Raw genomic sequence first — 23220 nt, 5'->3', positions numbered from 1 at the left:
GCCACTTATGAATAAAGACCCGATTTATATTATGTTTTAAAAATGAAATCGAATATTTGCTAAGTGTTGTTATGTGTTTATCATTTACAGATTTACAATATACATTATGTCTTCTGCACTATCACTCAGGAGCATACTAGATGCTCACAAGTTGACTGGTCCTAATTATGCTGACTGGCTTCGAAACTTGAGAATTGTTCTCAGGATTGAGAAGCTGGAATACGTGATTGACTCACCTAAGCCTACTGAACCTGCTAGTGATGCACATAATGATGAACATGTTGTGTATCATAAGTGGGTAGATGATGCAAATGTTGCTCAATGCATCATGCTAGCTTCCATGAAGATTGAGCTACAGAAGCAACATGAGCATATGGATGCTCACACTACCCTCATGCGTCTACAAGAGTTGTATGATGTGGCAGGGAGGACAGCTCGATATGAGATATCGAAGGAGCTATTCGATTGTAGGATGTCTGAGGGATCATCTGTGAATGACCATGTACTTAAGATGATCAATTTGATTGAACGTCTTGGATAACTTGGTTTTGCCATGGATGGGGAGCTGAGCCAAGACTTGGTCTTGCAATCGCTTCCGAGTTTGTTCTCGCAGTTTGTTGTGAACTTTCACATGAATAAGTTGGATGTCAGCCTGCCTGAACTCCACAACATGTTGAAGACTGCGGAATCGAATTTTCCCCCTAAGAAGAGTTCTGTTCTTCTAATTGGTGAAGGTTCCAATCCTAAGAAAAGGAAGAGGAACCCTTCCAAGAAGAAGAAAGTAGGTGAGAAAACGCCGGTTCCACCAAAAGCTGAAGACCCCACGAGCAAAGTTGTTTGCTTTCACTGTAACAGGGTGGGGCACTGGAAGAGGAACTGCAAGGTTTACCTTGCAGAATTGAAGAAGAAGAAGGGTAGTGAGACTACCGCTTCTGATTCAGGTATGTTCATGATAGAAGTGAATATGTCATTAAATCAAATTTCTACTTGGGTATTGGATACCGCCTGTGGTTCTCATATCTGCAATTTGTTGCAGGGACTAAGGAGAAGTAGGACTCTTGAGGAAGAGGAGGTGATTCTACTGATGGGAAATGGAACAAGAGTTGTTGCTGAAGATGTAGAATCATTTCATTTACATATGCCTACGGGCAAGACTATTATTTTAAATAATTGTTATTTTGTTCCCTCGATTGTGAGGAATATTATTTCTATTCCCATGTTAGACTTGGCTGGATTTTCATTTATTATTGAGAATAATGAATGTTCTATTCTTAGAGATAATATTCTTTATGGACGTGGTACTTTAAATAATGGTCTGTATGAATGTGACATAATTTACTTCAGATTGAACAAACTAATAAAAGAAAAGGGATGATGAAAATCTCACTTCATTGTGGCACTGCAGTCTCCATTTAGTAGACATGGAGAGAGGGCTGCAAATTTGCTAGGAATGGTACACACAGATGTATGTAGACCAATGTCTACGCAAGCCATGGGTGGATTTTCATACTTCATGACTTTCATGGATAATAGATCTAGATTCGGATATATGTTTGATGAAACACAAGTCTGAAGCCTTTGAAAAGTTCAAAGAGTATAAGTATGAAGTGGAGAAACAAACCAAACATAGTATTATAATTCTTCGATTAGATCGAGGTGGTGAATACTTGAATGGAGAGTTTCTGGATTATCTCAAAGTAAATGGTATAGTCTCCCAGTGGACGCCTCCAGATTGGTATCTGAAAGGAGAAATCGAACTTTGTTAGACATAGTTCGGTCCATGATGAGCTATACAAATTCTTCCAGTATTCCTATGGGGTTATGCATTGGAAACCTCAACATATTTACTGAATAAGGTGCCTTCCAAATCTGTTCCTCAAACTCCGTATGAGATATGGAAAGAAAGGAAACCGAGTCTTAAACACGTTAAGATTTGGGGATGTCCAGCTTATGTCAAGTAAGTTGACCCATATAAGCTGGAATATCGATCCGTAAAATGTAGTTTTGTGGGATATCCTAAAGAGACTTTAGGGTATTACTTTTACACCGATCATCGGGTGTTTATCTCAAGACATGCTACCTTCTTGGAAAAGGAGTTTATCCTTGAAGGAAACAGTGGGAGCAAAATTGAACTTGATGAAGTTCAAGAAACACAAACTACTACGAATCAAGTGGAAACACCTGTTCCGACTGAACAACCTTCTGTGGAACAGCCCATTCGTAGGTCAGGGAGAGTGTCTCGCCAACCTGAGAGGTAATATGGCCTTGTCATTGAGAATGACAATGAGTTGTCGATCATTGATGATGACGACCCTGTGACCTATAATGAGGCTATGTGTAGTGTTGACTCAGAGAAATGGCATAGTGCCATGAAATCCGGAATGAAATCTATGTATACGGGATACAAAAGAATGATTAGAGCAGATGGCCAGGTGGAGACCTTTAAGGCCAGGCTTTTGGCAAAAGGATTCAAACAAAGGCAATGGATTGACTTTGATGAAACCTTTTACCTGTAGCCCCGTTAAAATCAGTTCGGATTTTGCTTGCGATTGCTGCTTACTACGACTATGAGATCTGGAAAATAGCCAGATGGTTTTCTTTCCAAGAGATGAAAACCTAGTGTGTAAGCTGCTGCGAACCATATGTGGTTTAAAGCAAGCTTCTCGTAGATGGAACATCCGTTTTGATGAGACAATCAAAGAGTTTGGTTTTATGAAAAACGTAGATGAACCATTTGTCTACAAAAGGGTTAGTGGGAGCGCGATAACATTTCTTGTGTTGTATTGAAATAGAGTTGACACACATAACAACATAGCAGACCCACTCGCAAAGCTACTTTATGAAAGTCACTTTGATCGTCATAAAGACAAGATGGGTATTAGATACCAGAGTGTTTGGCTTTAGTACAAGTGGGAGATTGAAAGGAATATGTCCTAAGTCCAATCATGTATTAGGATTTAGGAATAACTTTTTATATAATCTGTTTTGATTTCATTGATATTAATAAAAGACTTGTTTTGTTTTTATTACGGGCTCTATCTATTTAAGTGTTTAAATAAGATATACCATAGTTTAGAGTAAAGCTTTTTATGGATTATGATGAGATCATAATAGTGAGACCTAAAAGATGATAACTCTAAACTTAAATAGTTCCTGATCATAGAATTACTAACTGGTAATTAATAATCCGCAAAGATCGGTACATACTATGCTTGCTTCATTATGAAGGATGTCTGTTCTCATAGACATTTGTGTGGTGACACTATAGCTAGTATGTAGGTGCTTATTATAGAATAAGTTCACTGAACATGACTCGCACAGGTGAACAACTGATGGAGTTCACTCACGTGTCAGCAGTTGTTCACATACTGATAGTTGTACAAGTATCCTTAGACTTGAGGTCATCATAGTCATCTTATGTACACTGAACTATGCTTTGGTTTAGTTCTTAGTCTCCAGGGACAATTATTAGGGCTCTACTGGGTATAGGAATTTGTATACGAAGATAGTGTATGATCAATAAAGGATCTACCCCTTCCAGTGAAGGAAGAGAATGTTCAAGGCTGATCCACTTATGCTAGTTCAGAAATCTCTGGCCAGAGTGAATGAAATTAGAAAGGAGTTTCTAATTTACATAGAACTGAGCATAGTAAATGGGAAAGCAAATGATTAAATTAGATAGGCTTGACACAAGTTCCATGCCTTGTATTTAATCTAACATTGTAGGGTAGAAGGAGTTTATTGTATGGTAACTATTCACTGAATAGGTTCTTGGTATTCTAAGCAGTGAATTCGTATTATCCGGATAGTCGCGATATGCTGAGAAGTATCCCTCACGATGTAGATTAAATATGATTAATTAATTAATCATATTTAATAAATTAGAGAATTTATATAAATAATGATAAAATAGTTTTATTATTATTTATTTCTACTACCGGCTTAATATTGAACCTACAGGGTCACACCATAAAAAGAGAATGATTTAATGGTGGAGGAATTAATTAATAATGGCTGATAATTATTTATTTATGAAATAAATAATTAATTGGCAAATTTAATAATTGATTAAATGAGATTTAATTGATTATAAATTAATTAAGAAAAGGTGTTTTAAATTATTAATGAGAATAATAAATGGGTTAATAATAATAATATTTTATGGGAAAATTTCAGCTGAAAATTTTGCCTATAAATATATTATTATAAACCCTATTTTTATTCAAACCTTAACCCAAAAGTTTTTAGAAAACCTAATTCTCTCCACCTCCTCCTCCTCCTTAACGTCGTTTTCTTGGTGGATACCGGTGGAGTGCTTCACGTTTGAGGAGCAGCTGCTAAGGATCTCCGATCGTTGCTTTTGGATCGCTATTAAAGGTTAGTAATCAATTCATATGTTTTAATCAAGATTTATATGCTTTTATTTGGATTTTATATGTGTAAAAGTGTTTTACCATGCCTTCGCTGCTATATAAATCCATCAATGTCCAACAGTAGCATCTATTAATATATCTATCCTTGGCAATGGGAAACAGTCCTTGGGGCATGCGTCATTCAAATCGGTGAAATCCACACACATCCTCCATTTTCCATTAGCTTTCTTTACCAACACAGGGTTTGCTAACCATTTTGGAAATTGTATCTCCTGGATGAAACCAGCCTCCAAGAGCTTCTCTACTTCCTGTTTTATAGCTTTTTGCCTCTCTGGAGCAAAACTTCTTTTCTTTTGCTTCACTATCTTCCGATTCGGATCCACATTCAGCTTGTGAGTAATCAGTTCTGGGTCTATGCCTGTCATATCAGCTGCTGACCATCCAAACACATTACTATTTTCTTGCAAAAATTTCACCAACTTTCCTCTAAGGGGCTCCTCTAGTGTGGCTCCAACGAAAGTCACTTTCTCAGGATCCTCGGGGGCTAAAGGAATCGAAACCAAGTCTTCTGCTGGCTTCCCTCTTTTCTCATCATTCTCTCGGATATCCAGATTTTCAATAGGCAGAACCTACCCCCAACTCCATCTGCCCTAAGAGAGGCCACATAACAACTTCTAGCCATTTAATGATCCCTCTCTTTTCTCCAATCCCATTCCGGGTGGGAAACTTCATAACTGAATGGTAGGAAGAAGGGACTACCCTGAAGGCATGTATCCCTATTCTTCCCATAATCGCGTTGTAAGTTGAACTAGCCTTCACCACCATAAAGTCCAACATCTGTGTTGCTTGCCTTGGTTCATATCCTATGGTTGTTGGCAACTTAATTATCCCTTCAACGGGGCATTCCACTCCTGCTAATCCATATATCGGCATATCGGTTGGGGTTAATTGAGAATCATTATAACCCATCCTTAAAAAGGTATCATGGAGCAAGATATCACTGAAGCACCATTATCAACAAGGACCCTCTTCACCGGGTTGTTCCCTATTATTGGTGTTATGACCAATGGGTCATCATGAGGAAATTTCACACCCCCCAAGTCAGAATCATCAAATGCCATTGTTACTCCTGTCCTGGCCCTCTTCGGGGCTTCCCCAACAATATGCATAACCTCTCTGGTATATGCTTTCCTGGAGTTCCTGGATAATCTAGCAGCAGTTGGTCCTCCAAAAATTGTGTTTATCATAGGCCCTCGGGGTCTCGGTCCTCCAAAGATTGTATTTATAACCGGTCCCCTAGGCTGGGGATTTCACCCCTGATCGTCATGGTCCCTCCTACGATCTTCAAAGTTCTTTCTCCCATTGTTATTCCTATCTCCTCCTTCCCCAGTGTACTTGCTCAATCTTCCTTTTCGAATAAGGAACTCTATTTCATCTTTCAATTGCCTACACTCATCGGTATCATGACCGGCATCCTTGTGAAATCTGCAATATTTGCTCTTATCTAGCTTGGTAGAATCAGCCTTCAAGGGTTTAGGCCAACGAATATCTCGATCTTTCTCGATTTCCATCAAGATCTGGCTTCTAGGAGCATTCAACTTAACATATTTAGTGAACTTTTTCCTAGGTCCTCCCTTCTTCGGGGTTGAATCAGGGTTTTGCTCAGTTCTAGGAAACTTGTCCATAGCAATATATTTCAGATCAGTTTTCCGCTTCTTGCCTCCAGCGGGCTCGTTACTTACTACTGTCTTCCTCATGATCTCCACCACTTTGATGTACTTCCCGACCCTATCTTGGAGCTGCAACATTCTTTCAGGGGGGCGCTTGGCCAAGGACATCATGAAGAACTCGTCCCTAGTTCCCTGTTGCAGTGCTACCATAGCTACATTATCATCAAGGTTCGGGACTTTTAAAGCTTCCTTTGTGAAATGATTCAGATAGTCCATCAAGGACTCTTTTGCTCCCTGCACAATGCTCATGAGGGACACTGAACATTTCTCATGCACTCTCCCACTGATGAATTTCTTAATGAAAGCCTGACTTATTTCTCTGAAAGACCCAATAGAGTTCGGGGGCAAACGACTATACCATCTTTGAGCCATTCCCGACAGGGTTTGGGTTAAGGCCCGACACTAAATAGCTTCATTCACGGGATGCAACAACAGTGCATTAGAGAATGTCCTGACATGATTAGCGGGATCTCCAGTGCCATCATAAGCTTTGATAGTGGGCATCTTGAACTTCCTTGAGATATGGGCACTCATTATCTCTTCAGTGAATGGTGGAGTAGGATCATCAGGATCTCCAAGGGGAAGAAGATTGCTTGGATCAGCTCTTGGGACTACAGTCCTTCTTTCTGACGGGCCATCCAGGTCTATGATTGGAGGAGGATTTCTTCACTAGGCGGTAGTGGGGGTCTGGGGGCCTGGTGCGCCTCCAAGTCGCGCTTCAGCCTTTGGATCTCAGCCTCGTGAGCCCTGATTCTTTCCTGTACTTCTTGGGGATTCGTCCCTTGGGTGCTCCTGGGATGTTGGTTACCATCAGGCATCGGCTATTTACCAGCACGTCTCCTTCTTGGAGCCACTTCATCATCCGAAAATTCGAAATCTCTCTCAGTATAAGGACCAGAAAATTCATGATCCTCCGGGATAGGAGCTAAACCTTGTATATAGGGGGTGTTTGCCCCGTACTTCACTCCATCCAGCATGTCCACTTCCTCCAACCTCGGGGTAAAGGGGCATCCCTTAAGGGGGGTTGGTGGTCATAATAGTTGAATACTCATACCCAACGGGTCGAGAATTCACAGGTGTATGTAGCTGTTGAAGTTGGGGATTCGTCCCTTGAGGAGCCGGGGGAATCGTCCCTTGAGGTTGAGGTTCAGTTGCCCCTACCTGGGCTCCTCCTTGGGTGGTGGTATAGGTTGAATGCGGAGGTAACTCCACTGTTGATGAAATTGTTTGGGTCGTCCCCGCTGGTGTTCATCCTTCAAAGGTGCTGCTTCCTCTCCGTGTTCTCGCCATGGTTGTTGTTTCTTCCCACAGACGGCGCCAAATGTTATGGATTAAAAACTAGGGTCTATTAATTGTTGTATTTATCACTAAGGTTTGGGAGCTCAAGGCCTTTAATTGCTACTCTCGTGTTTCGTAGCTTAACTCTGCCTTTACGAGATGTCTACGTATCTCTGTGAGTTAGAGAATCAAGCCACAAAATGTACTTCTGATTTGTGGGGTGAGGCCCCTTATATAGATGTTGGGATTTCTTGATTTGGACTAGATCTAAGAGACTTGGTGGGCAAGTCTCGGAGTTAAAATGGACTTTGGAGTCCTAGAAAGTAGGAAATTGATTTCTTATCCTATTAGGTCCCTTGGAGGCTGATCTACAAGGATTCATGCCTTCATTGGGACTCATCTAGACAGCTGATTTATCCCTTATTAATTAATTACGAAATTAATTAACATTCAGGTTTTTGGGCCCTTTCTAATTGGGCTTCGTTATTGGACCGTATCTGGTCTAATTAATTTTAACACCAATTATAACCCTAGGCTATTTTTGGGCCCCTATTAAGGGTCTTGGGCCTCTTCTAATGGGCTTAACAACCAGCCCAATTAATGCGATATTAGTTACGCAATCAAGATTTATTTATTTTATTCCCTATCACCACCCCAACCCATTTTCTTCAAGATAAAGAGCCACAAATTTGTTGGGATTTTTTCAAGAAGTACCTTCTTCATATCTTTCAAATTCTATACACACACTTCTTCTCAAAAACCTTCTCTCTTAGATATATACACATATATATAAGGTTTTTGAAATCCAAGCTTAGCTTCACCCAACAAAGCTTTATCCCACCAAGTGAGCTCATCCACTTCCACTTCACGGCCTCCCGAAGGGCTTCCCAAGTTCGACCAAAGTGCCAAAATCTGGCCGAACCTCCGGCGAATTTTTTCGGTGAACTTTTCCGACCGTTTCTCAAAAGTCATAACTTTTAGCTTCTTATTTGACTTCTTTTTATTTGAGCTCTTTTTATTTGAGATTTTGTACTTAACTTCTCTACTTCTTCTTAAGATCTAATATAAGATCTCATATAAATAAAGTTCTCAAGCGAAAAGAGAACTAAGATTCGAACTCGGAATTCGAATAAGTACTTGATCTTCGTAAAAATTATTTCATCAAGAAGATCTATAAAGATAACTTAATCTCCAAGAGTGAAATTTTATTTGACACAAGTTCACGAGTTAGCAAATTATTTTCACGCTCTTTAATTGGATATTGGCTAACAAATATTCGTGCACATAAAATAATTATGAAGCATAGTTTAATCCCTTCTAAAATCTTTAGTGTTCTGGGGGATTATAACTCGATCTATAATCACTTCGTAATTTATCAAATATCAAAACGGATTAAGTTCACGAGTTAGCCAATTACTTTCACGTTATTTAATTGGATATTGGCTAACAAATATCGTGCACATAAAATATTATGAAGCATAGTTTAATCTCTTCTAACATCTTTAGTGTTTCGGGGGATTATAAGTCGATCTATAAACACTTCGTAATCATCTGTTATTTAAAGACGAATCAAATCCATGAGTTAGCCAATTAATTTCACGCTATTTAACTGGATCTTGGCTAACACATATCGTGTATATAAACAATTACGAGACATATCTATAAGCCCCTTCTAACATCTTTAAGGTTCTGTGGGGTTCTTATTCGATATATAAAAACTACTCATAATTATTCGTCTAAACTTTAAAAGTACGATCTTACGCCAATTACTTACACTTCTCTTATTTGAATCTTGGCTAAGACTCATAAATCTTATACAAGTGCTTGAAGTTAAAAGTATGCTTTGACTACATAATTGTCAAAACCTAAGTATAGTAAAATCCTTAAGCTTACGAGCGTAAAGGATAAGTAACAATTCTGAGATTGTAACTAAAGTATTCTTCGATCTATAAATACTTAATTGAAATAAGAAGAATATTAAAGAAGTTATAAGCTATAAATGCTTTATATAAAAGACATCTTATATTACTCCACAAATTCATTTAATCTATAAAGGAGTAATTATAAAAATACTTGGACTGTAACTTATCATCTTAAGTCAAGTATTCTTATTTAGTTTTAATATTCTTATTTGAATATTATACTATCTTGTGGGCTAGTACTGTAACATACTAGTTTAAAACAAATCCTTCTCTACTTGTTTTGTTTCGTGGTTTTGTCTTATTTGTTTTGTAGTGAGGTGAAGTGACGTTAGGTGATTCTCGTTTAAGACCCAAGTCCTAGACGTACTAACGGAGAGTTAGTAGTCTTTGCACCGTGAAGAAGAGGAAAGGCCAAAGACCGGATCACTAAGATCCAAGACCAAAAAAAGCTAAGGAAGCCAAGTCCACACAAAGGTTCTACAACAACTTTGAAGAAATAGCGTGGAGTTATTGTCTAAAATAAGTTGTGTAGGTATTACATTTATTTTGAGGTGGTAACCCTTGTGTTACGCACCAAGACAAATACTTGTAAGGGTGTAAAGGCTTCTCCGCCTACTAAAGGAGCGAGTTTATTAAAAGGGAAAATCCCGAGTCCAAGAGAGGTGCTCGGGGATTGGACGTAGGGGTGAGTGAAACTATTAGAGGTTGCGTCATCGCGAATTAGGATAAAATCACCATGTGGTATTTTCTTTCCTTGCACTTTTTTCCGCACATATAAACTTCATAACCACTCGGTAAAGTTTTAAAAAGGGATGTATTATTTTAAAATGCCATAACAATTTTTAAATTGGTAATTTAGCTATTCAACCCCCCTTCTAGTTTAAAATAGCCCTCTTACGGGACCTTACAATTGGTATCAGAGCAGTGCTTTTTAACGTATTTGTTAAGTGATTTGCAGATTTACAGGCACAACAAAAAGTGATGCAGAATGGTGTATATTAATCCCGTTGGTTGTGGTGAAAGTCTGTCAAGCTCACGGCCTCCTCTATTTGATGGCACCAACTTTTCAACATGGAAAATGAGGTTTCACATTTATGCTAGATTTTAAGAAGTCAAAGTTTGGATGGCTATCGAAGACGGTGTTCGCATTCCTACCAAAACTGTTGATGACATCATCGTCGAAAATAAGGTTAGTGAATAAAACTTAGAGGAAGAAACCACAATGAATATAGCCGCCAAGGCAGAAATGGTTCTCACAAGTGCACTTGCAGAAAAAGAATATAAAAGAGTAAACAATTGCATGTCGGCACAAGAAATGTGGAACAAATTAGTGGTAACCTATGAAGGAACCACTGATATAAAAGATTCTCAGATGGATACATTGATCCAAGAGTACGAGAACTTTAAACTCCAAGAAGGAGAAAATATCATCGATATGGAAATAATTTTACTCGTATTATCGATGAGTTATCTCAACTTGGAAAGAATTATACTCATAATGAAAAGAATATAAGAGTGCTCAAATCTATACCTCCTAGTTGGAAGGTTAAAGTCCCTACTATAAAAGAGATGCACAATTTAAATGAGTATAAGATTGATAACCTATTCGTAAATCTTCGCGCTTACGAAGAAGATAATATTCCGGAAAAGGTTGCTCTAAAAGTGGAGGATTAAAAGAAAAATATGGCTCTAAAGACCAGATTAATTGCTGAAGATGAAAACAACGAGGAGTTAAATGAGGAACTTCAAAATCTCGATGAGAGTGAAATTGCGCTACTCACGAGACAACTTCGTCGTGTGCTTCAAAGCAAAGCTCAAAGATACGAAAAAGGCTTCCTAAAATCAAATAATCAACATAGAGTTTTTAACTCTAACGGAAAGCCAAATTACTCTCAAAATTATTCTTCCAACTATAAGAGTAATTATCCGTCAACGAGCTACAATAAAGGCAAAGGAAATCAAAATATAAATACATATAGTAATGCCAATGCCTCTACAAACCATCATGTTTACACTCCTCCAAAACCTAAAGATCCATCTTCGGAGGAAACACAATATGTGTGTTTCGAGTGTAAACAACCCCGTCATTATAAAAGAGAATGTCCTAAACTCCCAAAGGGACGAAGTCTCATGGACGAAAATGGTTGGGATCTAAGCGAAGATGAAGAAGCTCCGAAAGCTAGTGAAGAAGTGGTCAATCTATGCTTAATGGCTCTCAGAGATAAAACTACCTCAACAGAAATCTCCTCTTCATATCAAGAGGTAACATCTAACTATGTCTCAATTAAATCTTTATTAGATGAATCTAACTTATCCCTTGTAGATATAAATAAGCATGATTTAATTGAACTTATAGTAAGTGATAAAAATAAATATAAAGATGTTGAACAAAGGTTTCACTTGTTATGGACCGAGAAGATGAAAATTGAGGAAATTCATCATACTTAAAATAAAGAATATACTCGGATGATGGACTCAAAAGTCCAAGATGAGAATGAGATTACATCTCTAAAAGATCAAAACCATCTCATCAAGATTGAGGTAAATAAACTTCAAGAAAATATACTTAATCTTGAGACGGAAAATATATCATTAATTCTCAAAGACGAAGAGATGGAACCTGAAAAGATATAATTGAATGATAATATTTGTAAACTTCACTTTGATCTATTGAACTTAAAGATTCTAAATGAATCAAATGTTCAAGATAAAGAAACATCTTATAAAGACAATCTTGATAGAGAAAAGGAGCTATTGAAAACCAGTGAGCTTAAAAGTGAAGCTCTAAGGTCAAAAGAACAAAATCATAAACTCATAGCTCAAGTTAAGGATCAAGAAAGAATCCTTAACAACAAGATTGATGCCTTAAAGAAAGAAAATGAAAATCTTGAAGAAGTCATTCAAAGATTTACAAAAGGTAATAAGATGTTGGATCAAATGGTGCATACAAAAACCTCATGTAATCATGAAGGTTTGGAGTATAATAAGAATTCTCCTCCTAAAGGAAATACTCGGAGATTTGTATCACCAATAAAGACTTCACCCGAATCACCATCCTATAAATGTTCTTATAGCAATAAAATGGACATACCATTCAATATTGCAAATTCAAGAATGGTGAAATTAAGGGGAAGTATATATGGATTCGCAAGGAATCATACAAGAAAGATGATAAGCATATGCCTTACAAAAATATGGAATATAAAAATCCAAGGAAACAGAGGTCTCATCAACCTACTATATTTCAAAATAGAAACACAAAATATCACGTAAATGTTAATGCATTTAGAAGGCAACAACCTCTTAATAGAAATGCTTATGCTACTTACCATGCTAATAATAGATATACTGTTTATCATGCTCCATCAAGTTTTCATGATAGCTCTAGATATTAACAACCTCAAACTAGGCCTTATGCATCTAGAAATATTTATGTGCCTAATGATAATTATACCATGCCTAGATTCTTTCATGAAAAATCAATTGTTATATATGATGTACTAGCCTCAAGACAAAGTGGTACCTATAAATTTAACTGATCATATTTGTAGGTCTGTCTGGCCGTGAAACAAAACACAAGGTACCTTGAAAGTGGATGTTCAAGACATATGACCGGTAACAAGTCACTCTTGAACAGCATTAAAAAGGTTACCGCGGGGAGCGTAATATTTGGTGATAGTAGTTAAGGAAACATCGTCGGCATCGGAGATACCAGAAATGAGAAAGTTAAAATTTCCGACGTTCAATTGGTCATCGGATTAAAGTACAATCTTCTCTCCATTAGTCAATTATGTGACAATGAATATAAGGTAATTTTCTACACTACTCATTGTTCTATATTAGATAAATTTGGAAAGTTGGTTCTCACTTGCCCCAGAAATAAAAATGTCTATACATGTGACATGAGCAAGCAAGTGAAAGTGTGCCTAATCACTATAAATGATGATCCATGGCTATGGCATCGAAGATTAAGACATGCCAACATGAATTTGTTAAAGAATATATCAACCAAAGACCATGTCAGAGGTATACCAAAACTAAACTATCATAAAGATCATACTTGTGAAGCTTGCGAAGTTGGTAAATAAATTCGAGAATCTCACAAAGCAAAGTTTATGGTATCTACCTCGAGACCTCTCGAGCTACTACATATGGATCTTATCGTTCAGTTCCTATACAAAGCCTCGGAGGTTGTTCATACACGTTTTAGTTGAGGATGATTATTCACGATTTACATGGACTAAATTTCTCAAAGCCAAAAGTGATGCCTTTGAATCCTTCTCATCTTTATGTAAAAGGATTCAGAATCAACAAAATAAAACCATAGTCTATATAAAGAATGGTCATGGTAAAGAATTTGAGAATTCTAGTTTCACCAATTTTGTGATGAACATGGCATCACACATAATTTTTCTGCTCCATACACTCCTCAATCCAACAGAGTAGTTGGACGGAAAAATAAAATAGTCCAAGAAATGACTAGCACAATGTTAAATGAATATCGTCGACCTAAATACTTTTGGGCCGAGGCTATGTCAACCGTTTGCCATATTCTTAATGGGTTTTGCTATGACCTATAAAACAAAAGACTCCTTACGAGCTATATTTTGGCAAAACTCCGAAACTAAGCTACTTTCGAGTATTCGGAAGCAAGTGCTTCATATTAAATTCAAAAGACTACCTTACAAAGTTTGATCCTAAATCAGATGAAGGTATATTTCTTGGATACTCGAACAATAGTAAAGCTTACCGAGTGTTTAACCTCAAATCGCTTGTGGTGGAAGAATCTGTTGCCCAGTAAAGATACAATTGTTTAAGGGGGGTTGGATACAATTTTATAAATGTTTCAAACAAGTAATAAAATATAACAGCTTTTTATATATTTGACCTCTCAAGAAATACTGATGTTCTTGAGAGCTGCTAGGTAGAATGATCCTCGAGTGTTGTTCACTAAGTGATGACCTAAACTGTGTTTATATACTACACAGCTACAACAGATTAATCTAAGATATGCATTATCAAAAACTAACTAAAACTGATACATATCTTAAACTAAACATATAAATTCCTATCTCTCAGACGTAACAAATATATGCTCCATATTATAAGGAACATAACAAATCCTCTAATTTTGACTGTCTTCAAATACTAGTGTCATACAAATCCTGACGATATACCAAATCCTGACGGTACATCAGATCCTGATGACATCCGAACAGCCAGATCCTGAGCTTCTTCTGATCATTGAGAATTTAATATGTAACAATCTCCCCCAATTTATGCTTAATGCAATGAAGCATAAATATCATTCTCAATGATGCCAAAACCAATCTACAAAATATACAAGGAGTAAAGCTTAGTTCAGTATCTTCAGATAACTAACAGTTGTTCCAAGAAAGTTTTTTAATCTTTCTTCCTCCTTGTCTCGTAGGACTTTAACAAGCTTTTTTTTCAACTCTCTCTTCTCTTCAGTGTCTTCTCCAAGCTGATAGATAGCTGATCTTAACTTGGAAATTGAACTTTTGCTTATCTCAAGATCACCAATCAACATGAAGCTTAAACTGACATCTTCATGATCAGGACTGAAGGATAACTGAGGACTGTTGAGAAAAACTTGTAGCACTGCTGCTCCCTTTTTCATCTGCATTTCTTGACTAGTATAAGTTCTGTACTTAGGAACATAATCACCATTGTATTTATCATCTTTTGTCATGACTCTTCTTCTGATCATTTCAAGTATCATAGATGTAACGACCGAGAATTTTGCGTCGTAATTAAGAAAGTAAAGTATGTGTTATGTGATGAGATTATGTGATTAAGCGGTGATTATTTGTCTTATCTGAATACTAGAGTTAAGGAGCGTGGATAAAAACGTTCCAATTTAAAGAGTCAGCTTAGAAGTCGAGCTGTGGTGTCGGGCCGTCAGGTAGAATGGAACCCGTCCTAATATGGAATTAAATAATATAAAATGTGAATTATATGTGAAGTGAATGAATAAAGTATTTCTTCTTAAGAGACGTGCTGATTGGCAAAGATAATGAGAAGCGTAATCAAAACGCTGAGCGTCGGGCCGTCAGGATGAACGTGACCCGGTACGCGTAAAAGATGATAAAGAATAAAAAGGGAATACAGATATAAAGAGGAATAAATTTGTGATCAGACCTGAGTCGTTATACGATCGTATATGTGTGATTGCTAGCCTGTGTGCATGACTGTGTGCTCTGTGACATTTTTTATGGATTTAAAGGAATTATTTGATTTAAATAAGGGTTTATTTAACCTTCGTGCATTTTTATAAAATCATCCGAGTAAGATAAAAATATGGGATTTGTTCTGTTATCCTTGTAAAGACCTTAGAGACTTTATAAAAATGATAAGTGAATTTGATTGTTGATCTTTATATTTTTAAATTAATTTTATGTGAAAAATGTATTTATTAAAGCAAGTTTGCGAAATTCATATAAAATTAACCGTTCGCTCAAATTCTTATTATGAGTAATGGATAAAAAGCTAATTTCGAGACCTACGTGTTAAAATTGTCATTTTCAATAATTCTCGACTTCCCGAGAGAGATATATTTTATATTTGAATTTTGTTGCATTTAAGTAAAAAGAGAAAGTATGTGTGAGTCAAAAAGGAATTATTAAATTACCATCTTGCCCTTGCTTTGGTGGAGTATAAATCAACCCCTTCCTCCCCATTTTCTTCTTTCTTTCCCGAGCACTCATTCTCTCTTCTCTCTTTTTCTTTCTTTCTCCCGAACACACTCTCTCTCTCTCTCACTCCCTCTCGGCTCTCTCATCTCTCACCTCTCTCACTCGCATGCAACCATTAAAACACACTCAAACACCGAGATATTGCTTCCATTAGTTGTTATTCTTGGTATATACTTCAATTCCTACTTGCATGTAAGTGATTATAAAGGTTTTGTTGAAGTGATCACTATGGTTGTGTTTAAGAAAAACAATTTCTTTAAGCATAACTATAAGAGTGATTTTAAGAGGTTTTGGAGGTCATAAACTCGAGAAGAGATCCGTCATGGACTCTCTCAAGTTCGACCACCACCGGCCATGATCCAAAGGAGAACCGGTGGGTTTTCCATGATGTGATTGTTGGATTTTAATGTTGCATGTTATGGTTTCTTGAAAGCTTGAAAAATGGTTTTGTTTCTTTTGTTGAAAATTGAGTATGTGATTGGTAAAATGATTTCCTTGATTGTAAAATGAATGTGTGCATGTGATTGTTGCTTAGAAAATCAAAATTGATGATTTGCATGTGAGTTTTTGCTTCGGCTTTATGCTAATAAAAAGGGAAATTGAATTTTGTGACTTGATATTGGTATGAACTAAGCTTAATTAGTAGGAAATAGAGTTGCATGTTGATTTAAAAGAGGAGTTAGTGATGCATGTCAATGTTTGGTTCTTGGATTGTGAATTTCGAATGTTTGCCGAATGGAAAATGGGTTTAAAAGAGATTGATTTGTGATTAAGTGAATGCATGCATTGAATAATTTGATTAAGGTTGAGTCATTAGGTGATGTTTGGCTTTGTGCTTCGGAAATCTTGATGAAAATGAGTTAAATGACTAAGTTAAGGCTTAAAACAAGTTGAAAATGTGATATAGGACTTTGCATGTCAAGATTGATCTTTGTATGTGTGTTTTCTTGATAAACCCGAATGGGTTGAATCTTTAAAGTGGTTTGTTGTGAGTAGACTTGATTAAAGTAATGATGGATGGTGATTAGATTAATAAGGAATGAATTATTGTTGCATGCTAAGTTTAGGTTCGAATTTTTGTGTTAACAAGAAAGGAAATTGAATTTAGTGAGATAATCTTGGTAAACACTAAGTTTGTATGATTTAAAAGCAATTGCATGATCGTTTTAAAGGAGATCAATGAGTGCATGCTAGTAATTAGTCTTTGAGTTGAAAATTATGTTTTAGCCGAATGAAAACAAGATAAAAAGGGGATAACTTGGTGATTAAGTGTATGCATGTTGATTTGATGGATTGATTAAGTTGAAATCACTAAGTAGTGCATGGTTTGGTGACTTAATGAATGGAATGATTTAATAGGGGATTAAAACAAGAAAGAAATGTGGTATATAACCTTGCATGTCAAAATCTATTTTTGCATGTTTGATTCTTGATTGTGATAAGTGTTAAGGCCGAATAGGCCATAAGAAATAAAGGTCAAAACTTGATTTTGGTAATTGAAAGAATGATTGAGTGTTATATGTGAAAATCTTTGATTTTGCTTGATTGGATTGTTGTTTTGGTTCGAATTAAGGAATAAAAGAAAAGGGAATTAAGTCGATTGATATAAGTGATAGTATGCACGTAAATGTTTGGTTGTAAATGGGTCTAGTACTCGTAAAAGAGTCGTGTTAGTGTGATTTGAGAAATAGCCTAGGTCAAGCGAGTACGCTTTGATTGCTAGGAATATAAGGATATAAAAACTACGAGAAAGGATTGTGCTATGTGCTGTGTGCTTATTTGTATAAGCTATATTCGTAAGCTCGAGTCAAAGATATAACCGAGTTATCGTATAGAGAGATCGTTTCGGGAACGAGAGTTGGGAATCTAATTAAGATTTTTGGTTTTTATTGTAGATTCGGAGCGTGAGGGCATTCGGGCTAGGAAAGGGAAAAGTATACTAGGTGGCAGTAGTTCAACCCTCAGGAAAGCAATTTCAGGCAAGTAACTCTGATTACTTGTGTAAATGATTATAAAGGAAATGTTGTTCATACCATGTAGAGTATTGAACTGTTAAAGTATAAAACCCTTGCTTTATGAAACCCTGATATTGATTTGAAGTACCCTTGTTCTTGATAACCTGTTATTGATAATCCTATTAATTTCACCCTTTGATAATCTGCCTTTCTGTTCCAGTTTCCTATAATGTCGTGAATCATATTGAACCTTTAATTATCTTGGATAACTCTGTTAATGATACCCTGTGTCTCTTGATCGCCCTAATGATCCCTAAGTTATTACTGATTCTTCAAATTTAGTACCTTATTATCCTTGATACAGAATTCTTGAGAATTGTTCCTTGCATATCTTTGATTCACTCCCTGAACTTTGTTTCTTTAAAATCTGAATTAAGAATGAGTTTCGACTTGAAAGAGTCCGAATGATTTCAAATGCTTAGTAATGATAAAATGGATTTTAGAAAACCTATTTGTTTTTCCAACTCAAGGTTTTCCGAATGAATTCCTGATGGATTGGATTGAGACGTAAGAGGCTAGTGGGACTAGTCCAGTCATGGTAAGAGGCTAGTGGGACTAGTCCAATTTAAGGCTGAAATTATGCCGAATGGTACCTTAAAGACCGGAATGGAGGTCGATACGGGCTGATCACCCGTATATAATGAAATGGAAAGATAAGTGATCCAATCAAGGGTTCTAAATGATTATTTAAAAAGGGAACTGAAACTTTTATTCAGTAAATTGATTTTTGGAAATGAAAATGGTTTATACTGCTTTGAAAAGAGTTGATTATGTTAATGTGGAGCTTAAAGCTCAGAACCCTGATTACTGAAATTGTTGATCATATGAATGATTCTATATCTTGAAATACTGTTGTTTTCCTCTACCGAAAGATCTATTTTGATCCTATAATGAATTGTGATGAATGTCGGCTTTCGTCCTGTTTCGAGCTTTGTTTCTTGCAAGCCCAACTATTCTTCAGATACCTTTTCCTTATCCCAAAGAAAACAAAAAAAAATATATGGAAATCTACCACCTAGATTAGCTAAAATAGAATGCCCTAGTTTGTTCAAATTATATTGAGAATTGATATTGTAGAACTGCTATATAGTTAATTGCTGAGTTTTCTACTCACTTGTTTTGTCTTAATCTAACCATGGCAGTTAAGCAAGAAGATGGCCAGGCTTAGGCGCACTGCTCGTAAGAGCGTACCTGGTGGTCCCTACCGTGTTGAGGGCTTCCAGTTGCCAGAGCAGGTAGTACAGGTTATGAGTGAGCTCGCGCTTAGAAAGAGGTGTATAAAGATACAATGGGTTATCTGTCGGTTCCCAGCCGGAATCGATATTGATTATTTAGTAATATTTTGGGTTTGTAAGTTATATTTTATGATTGGTAGTTGTAATCTTGTCTCATACTTTATCCTGTTGATCCTGTTAATATTTTGGGGTTTATGCATATTTAATTATTAGAATAGAGGTGTGTGAGTCCTCATTTCCTAACCCCGAGATTGAGGGCATCACAAGTTGGTATCAGAGCTACAGGATCTAGTCCTTGAGACAAGTTAGGTTTTAAAAAGGGGTATTTTGGGAATATATCTATATCGCGAGAGAGTTCGACTCATGTAGAGTTGAGTTAGACTATTAGGTATAGTCTAAGGAAAGTGTTTGATTGGTAAAGCAGAAACTAGAGTTAGGGTGTGAGTTAGCTGGAAGCTTTATTTGACCCTAACATTGTTTCTTGGGTGCTGTTTTATGTTTTCTCTCAGGATCCTAGTAGTGGTAGTGATTCAGACTCAGAGATTAGCTTGACTGGTACCCCTGTGGACCCTATTCCACCCTCTCCAAAGGAGCCTGTATATGTTAGTTCAGACCCAGAGGAGGACCCTTCTGAGAGTAGTGAGATCCCTATGCAGATTTCACCCTTGAGGCCTGATTCAGAGACCCCTGCCCCTGAGCCAGAGTCGAAGATGCCTAAGACTGTTCCTGTCAGTATTGGTGGCAAGTTAGCCCACGACCGAGACTTTGTGTACTCCCGCATTCCTGAGTTGGGAGCTTTGGTAGATAGGTTGATTCGGGACTCTAGGCAGAGGACTTCGGTGGTGATGGAGGAATGGAGAGCTAGGATTCAGTTGGTGGAGCAGGTTGCCAGGAAGAGATTGGATGAGGGGCCATCCACTAATGATGCTGATGCTGAGGCCCGGAGACTGCATAAGATCATTCGCTGGATGTTGGTTGTGTTGAGAGAGATTCTAGATGATTAGACGGGACTGTTGGTTGAGCCCGTAGATTGTTGTTGTTATTTTCAGCGCCGGCAGGCTTTGGGATACTTGGTCAGATGCCAGGATCCCTTTTTCATTTATCTTGTTATGTTTCAGACCAGTGCAGTAGTAGTAGTAGTTAGAAGTTAAGGGTAGATAGGGGGATGTTTTCCAGTTTTTCCTCTGTTTAACCCTGCTATTTATTGTACCTTGTTTCAGGACCTTAAAATCCAGAATATTTCCTATGTAACCCTTGATTTAAATAAATCTATTATCTTGCTTTCCTTTGTGCACCTTGTTTATCTTATAAACTGTTCTCAATGCCATGTTTTAAATAAAGCTATGTTTTCGTACAACCATGTCTAAAGATCGTAAAACCCTATTCCGTGCCATGATAAAACAACACTGATATGAGAATTATGTAGTAATAGGATTGCATGTGCAAATTGGGTAATACTTAAAACCCACAAAAGAGATTTCATAAAAAACAATTGTTGTTATATATATGCCATGCTATCGTATTGCTAAATAATTGCTCAATTAGGTTTGTAAGAAATGGCCAACTCACCAGATCACCAAGAAGAAGAAATTCCCACCCAAGACCCAGAAATAAACCCAGAAACCACTTTGATGAGCAGACTTGCTCAGCTTTTGCAACAACCTGTGGCCCCAAAAGTTGGAAATTTCAAGCACTTTCAATATGTTCATCCTCCAGAGTTCTTAGGTTTGCCAGATCCGATTAAAGCACAGTCGTGGTTGAGAGAGATGGAAAAAGCCTTTGAGCTAGCCGAAGTTAAGGACGATAAGAAAGCTCAGTACGCAAGTTATTATTTGAGGGATGAAGCAAGTTTCTGGTGGGAGTCTTCTAAGGCGTTGTTGGAAGGCAAAGACTTATCTTGGGAGAAGTTCACTGAGATGTTTCTGGAAAAATATTTGCCAAGTTATATGCAAGATCAGTTGGAGATGAAATTTTTTGGATCTTAGACAGGAGGAAATGTCGGTAGCAGAATATGAGGTGAAGTTTTCAGAATTGTCAAGGTTCGTACCAGAGTACGTGAATACTGAAGCAAAGAAGGCTAAGAGGTTCCAGCAGGGACTTAAGCCGTGGATTAGGAGTCAAATAGCGATGTTGGAGATCAAGAACTATGCTGCTTTGGTTCAGAAGGCAATGATAGTGGAAGGTGAGCGGGAAGTTGCTCGAAGAGAAAATGAAGGAAGAAAGAGGAAGTTTGAAAGCTCTGAGCAAGAGCAAGCAAGTTCAAAGTTCAGAGGAAAGTTTGGGAAGAATGGTGGAGGTCAGAACAAAAAGTTCCAGAGGTTTAGACCCGGGAATGGAGCTCAGAAGAACCGTTTCCAGAAAGCTGGACAACCGGGAAAGGAAAGCAGAGCCCAGATGCAAGAATGCAGGAACTGTGGAAAGAGACACCCGGGGAGGTGTAATAAGCTGGATATAACATGTTTTAAGTGCAACCAGAAGGGGCATTATTCTTCGGAATGTTCAAATGAAATAAGGAAGCCTGATTTGGCTTGTTTCAAGTGTGGCAAGGTAGGCCATATGGCTAGAAATTGCAAGGAGCCTGTGCAGAAGGCTAATGTTCTCAGAATTGCTGGACCGCCGTCTCTCCCAGCACCATCAGCTCAACCCAGAGCTAGGACCTTTAACATGTCAATGAAAGATGCGGTGCAAGATGTGGATGTGGTAGCAGGTATGCTTGTTATAAACTCAGTAGAAGTAAAAGTTTTGATGGATTCTGGAGCAACCAGATCTTTTATTTCTGAAAGCATTCTTGATAAGTTAAATTATGTTGCGTACCCTCTAGAGCCTAAGTTGATTATAGAGGTAGCAAATCAAGAGAAAGTTGTTGTTAATAAGATTTGTCCCGATTGTGATGTGTCTATAGAAGGTCGGCACTTTTCTGCTGACTTAATTCCTTTTAAGTTAGGAGAATTTGAGGTTATTCTAGGAATGGATTGGTTGTCAAATCATGAGGCACAAATAGAGTGTAAAAGTAAGAAAGTGAAGTTAAAAACCAAGGATGGTGAGGAAGTGATATTTCTAACGGTTATTAAGGCGAGAAGATTAATGCGTCAAGGATGCGAGGTTTATTTGGCTCATGTCGTGGACGTGGAGAAAGAATCTGTAAGGATCAACGATATTCCGGTAGTAAGAGATTTTCCGAACGTGTTTCCTGATGAATTGCCTGGACTACCTCCAGACAGAGAGATCGAGTTTACGATTGAATTGGCTCCTGGTACGGAACCAGTGTCGAAAGCTCCCTATCGCTTGGCGCCGGTTGAAATGAAGGAATTGGCAGCTCAGTTGCAAGAGTTGTTGGACAAAGGAGTAATCCGACCGAGTGTATCCCCGTGGGGCGCACCGGTGTTGTTTGTAAAGAAGAAGGATGGAAGTATGCGATTGTGTATCGATTACCGTGAACTGAATAAGTTAACAATCAAGAATAAGTACCCTCTACCGCGGATTGAGGACTTGTTTGACCAATTAAAAGGAGCTTCGTGTTTCTCAAAGATTGATTTAAGATCTGGGTATCATCAGTTAAAGATCAAAGCGGAAGATATACCCAAGACAGCGTTCCGAACAAGATACGGACATTATGAGTTTTTGGTGATGGCATTTGGCTTGACGAATTCGCCAACTGCATTTATGGATCTTATGAACAGAGTGTTCAAGCAGTATTTGGACAAGTTCGTGATTGTGTTTATTGACGATATACTTATTTATTCCAAAACGGAGGAATATCATAAGGAGCATTTGTGGATTTCCTTGGAAATTCTGTGAAAAGAGAAGCTGTATGTAAAGTTTTCAAAGTGTGAATTTTGGCTAAAGGAAGTGCAATTTCTTGGTCATGTAGTTAATAAAGAAGGAATTAAAGTGGATCCAGCCAAGATAGAAGCTGTAATGAATTGGGAAAGACCCAAGACTCCGACGGAA

Source organism: Apium graveolens, chromosome 11 (assembly GCF_009905375.1).
Source record: "Apium graveolens cultivar Ventura chromosome 11, ASM990537v1, whole genome shotgun sequence".
Classification (NCBI taxonomy): domain Eukaryota; kingdom Viridiplantae; phylum Streptophyta; class Magnoliopsida; order Apiales; family Apiaceae; genus Apium; species Apium graveolens.
The sequence above is the reverse complement of the archived record's forward strand: the minus strand, read 5'-3'. Positions refer to the sequence as shown.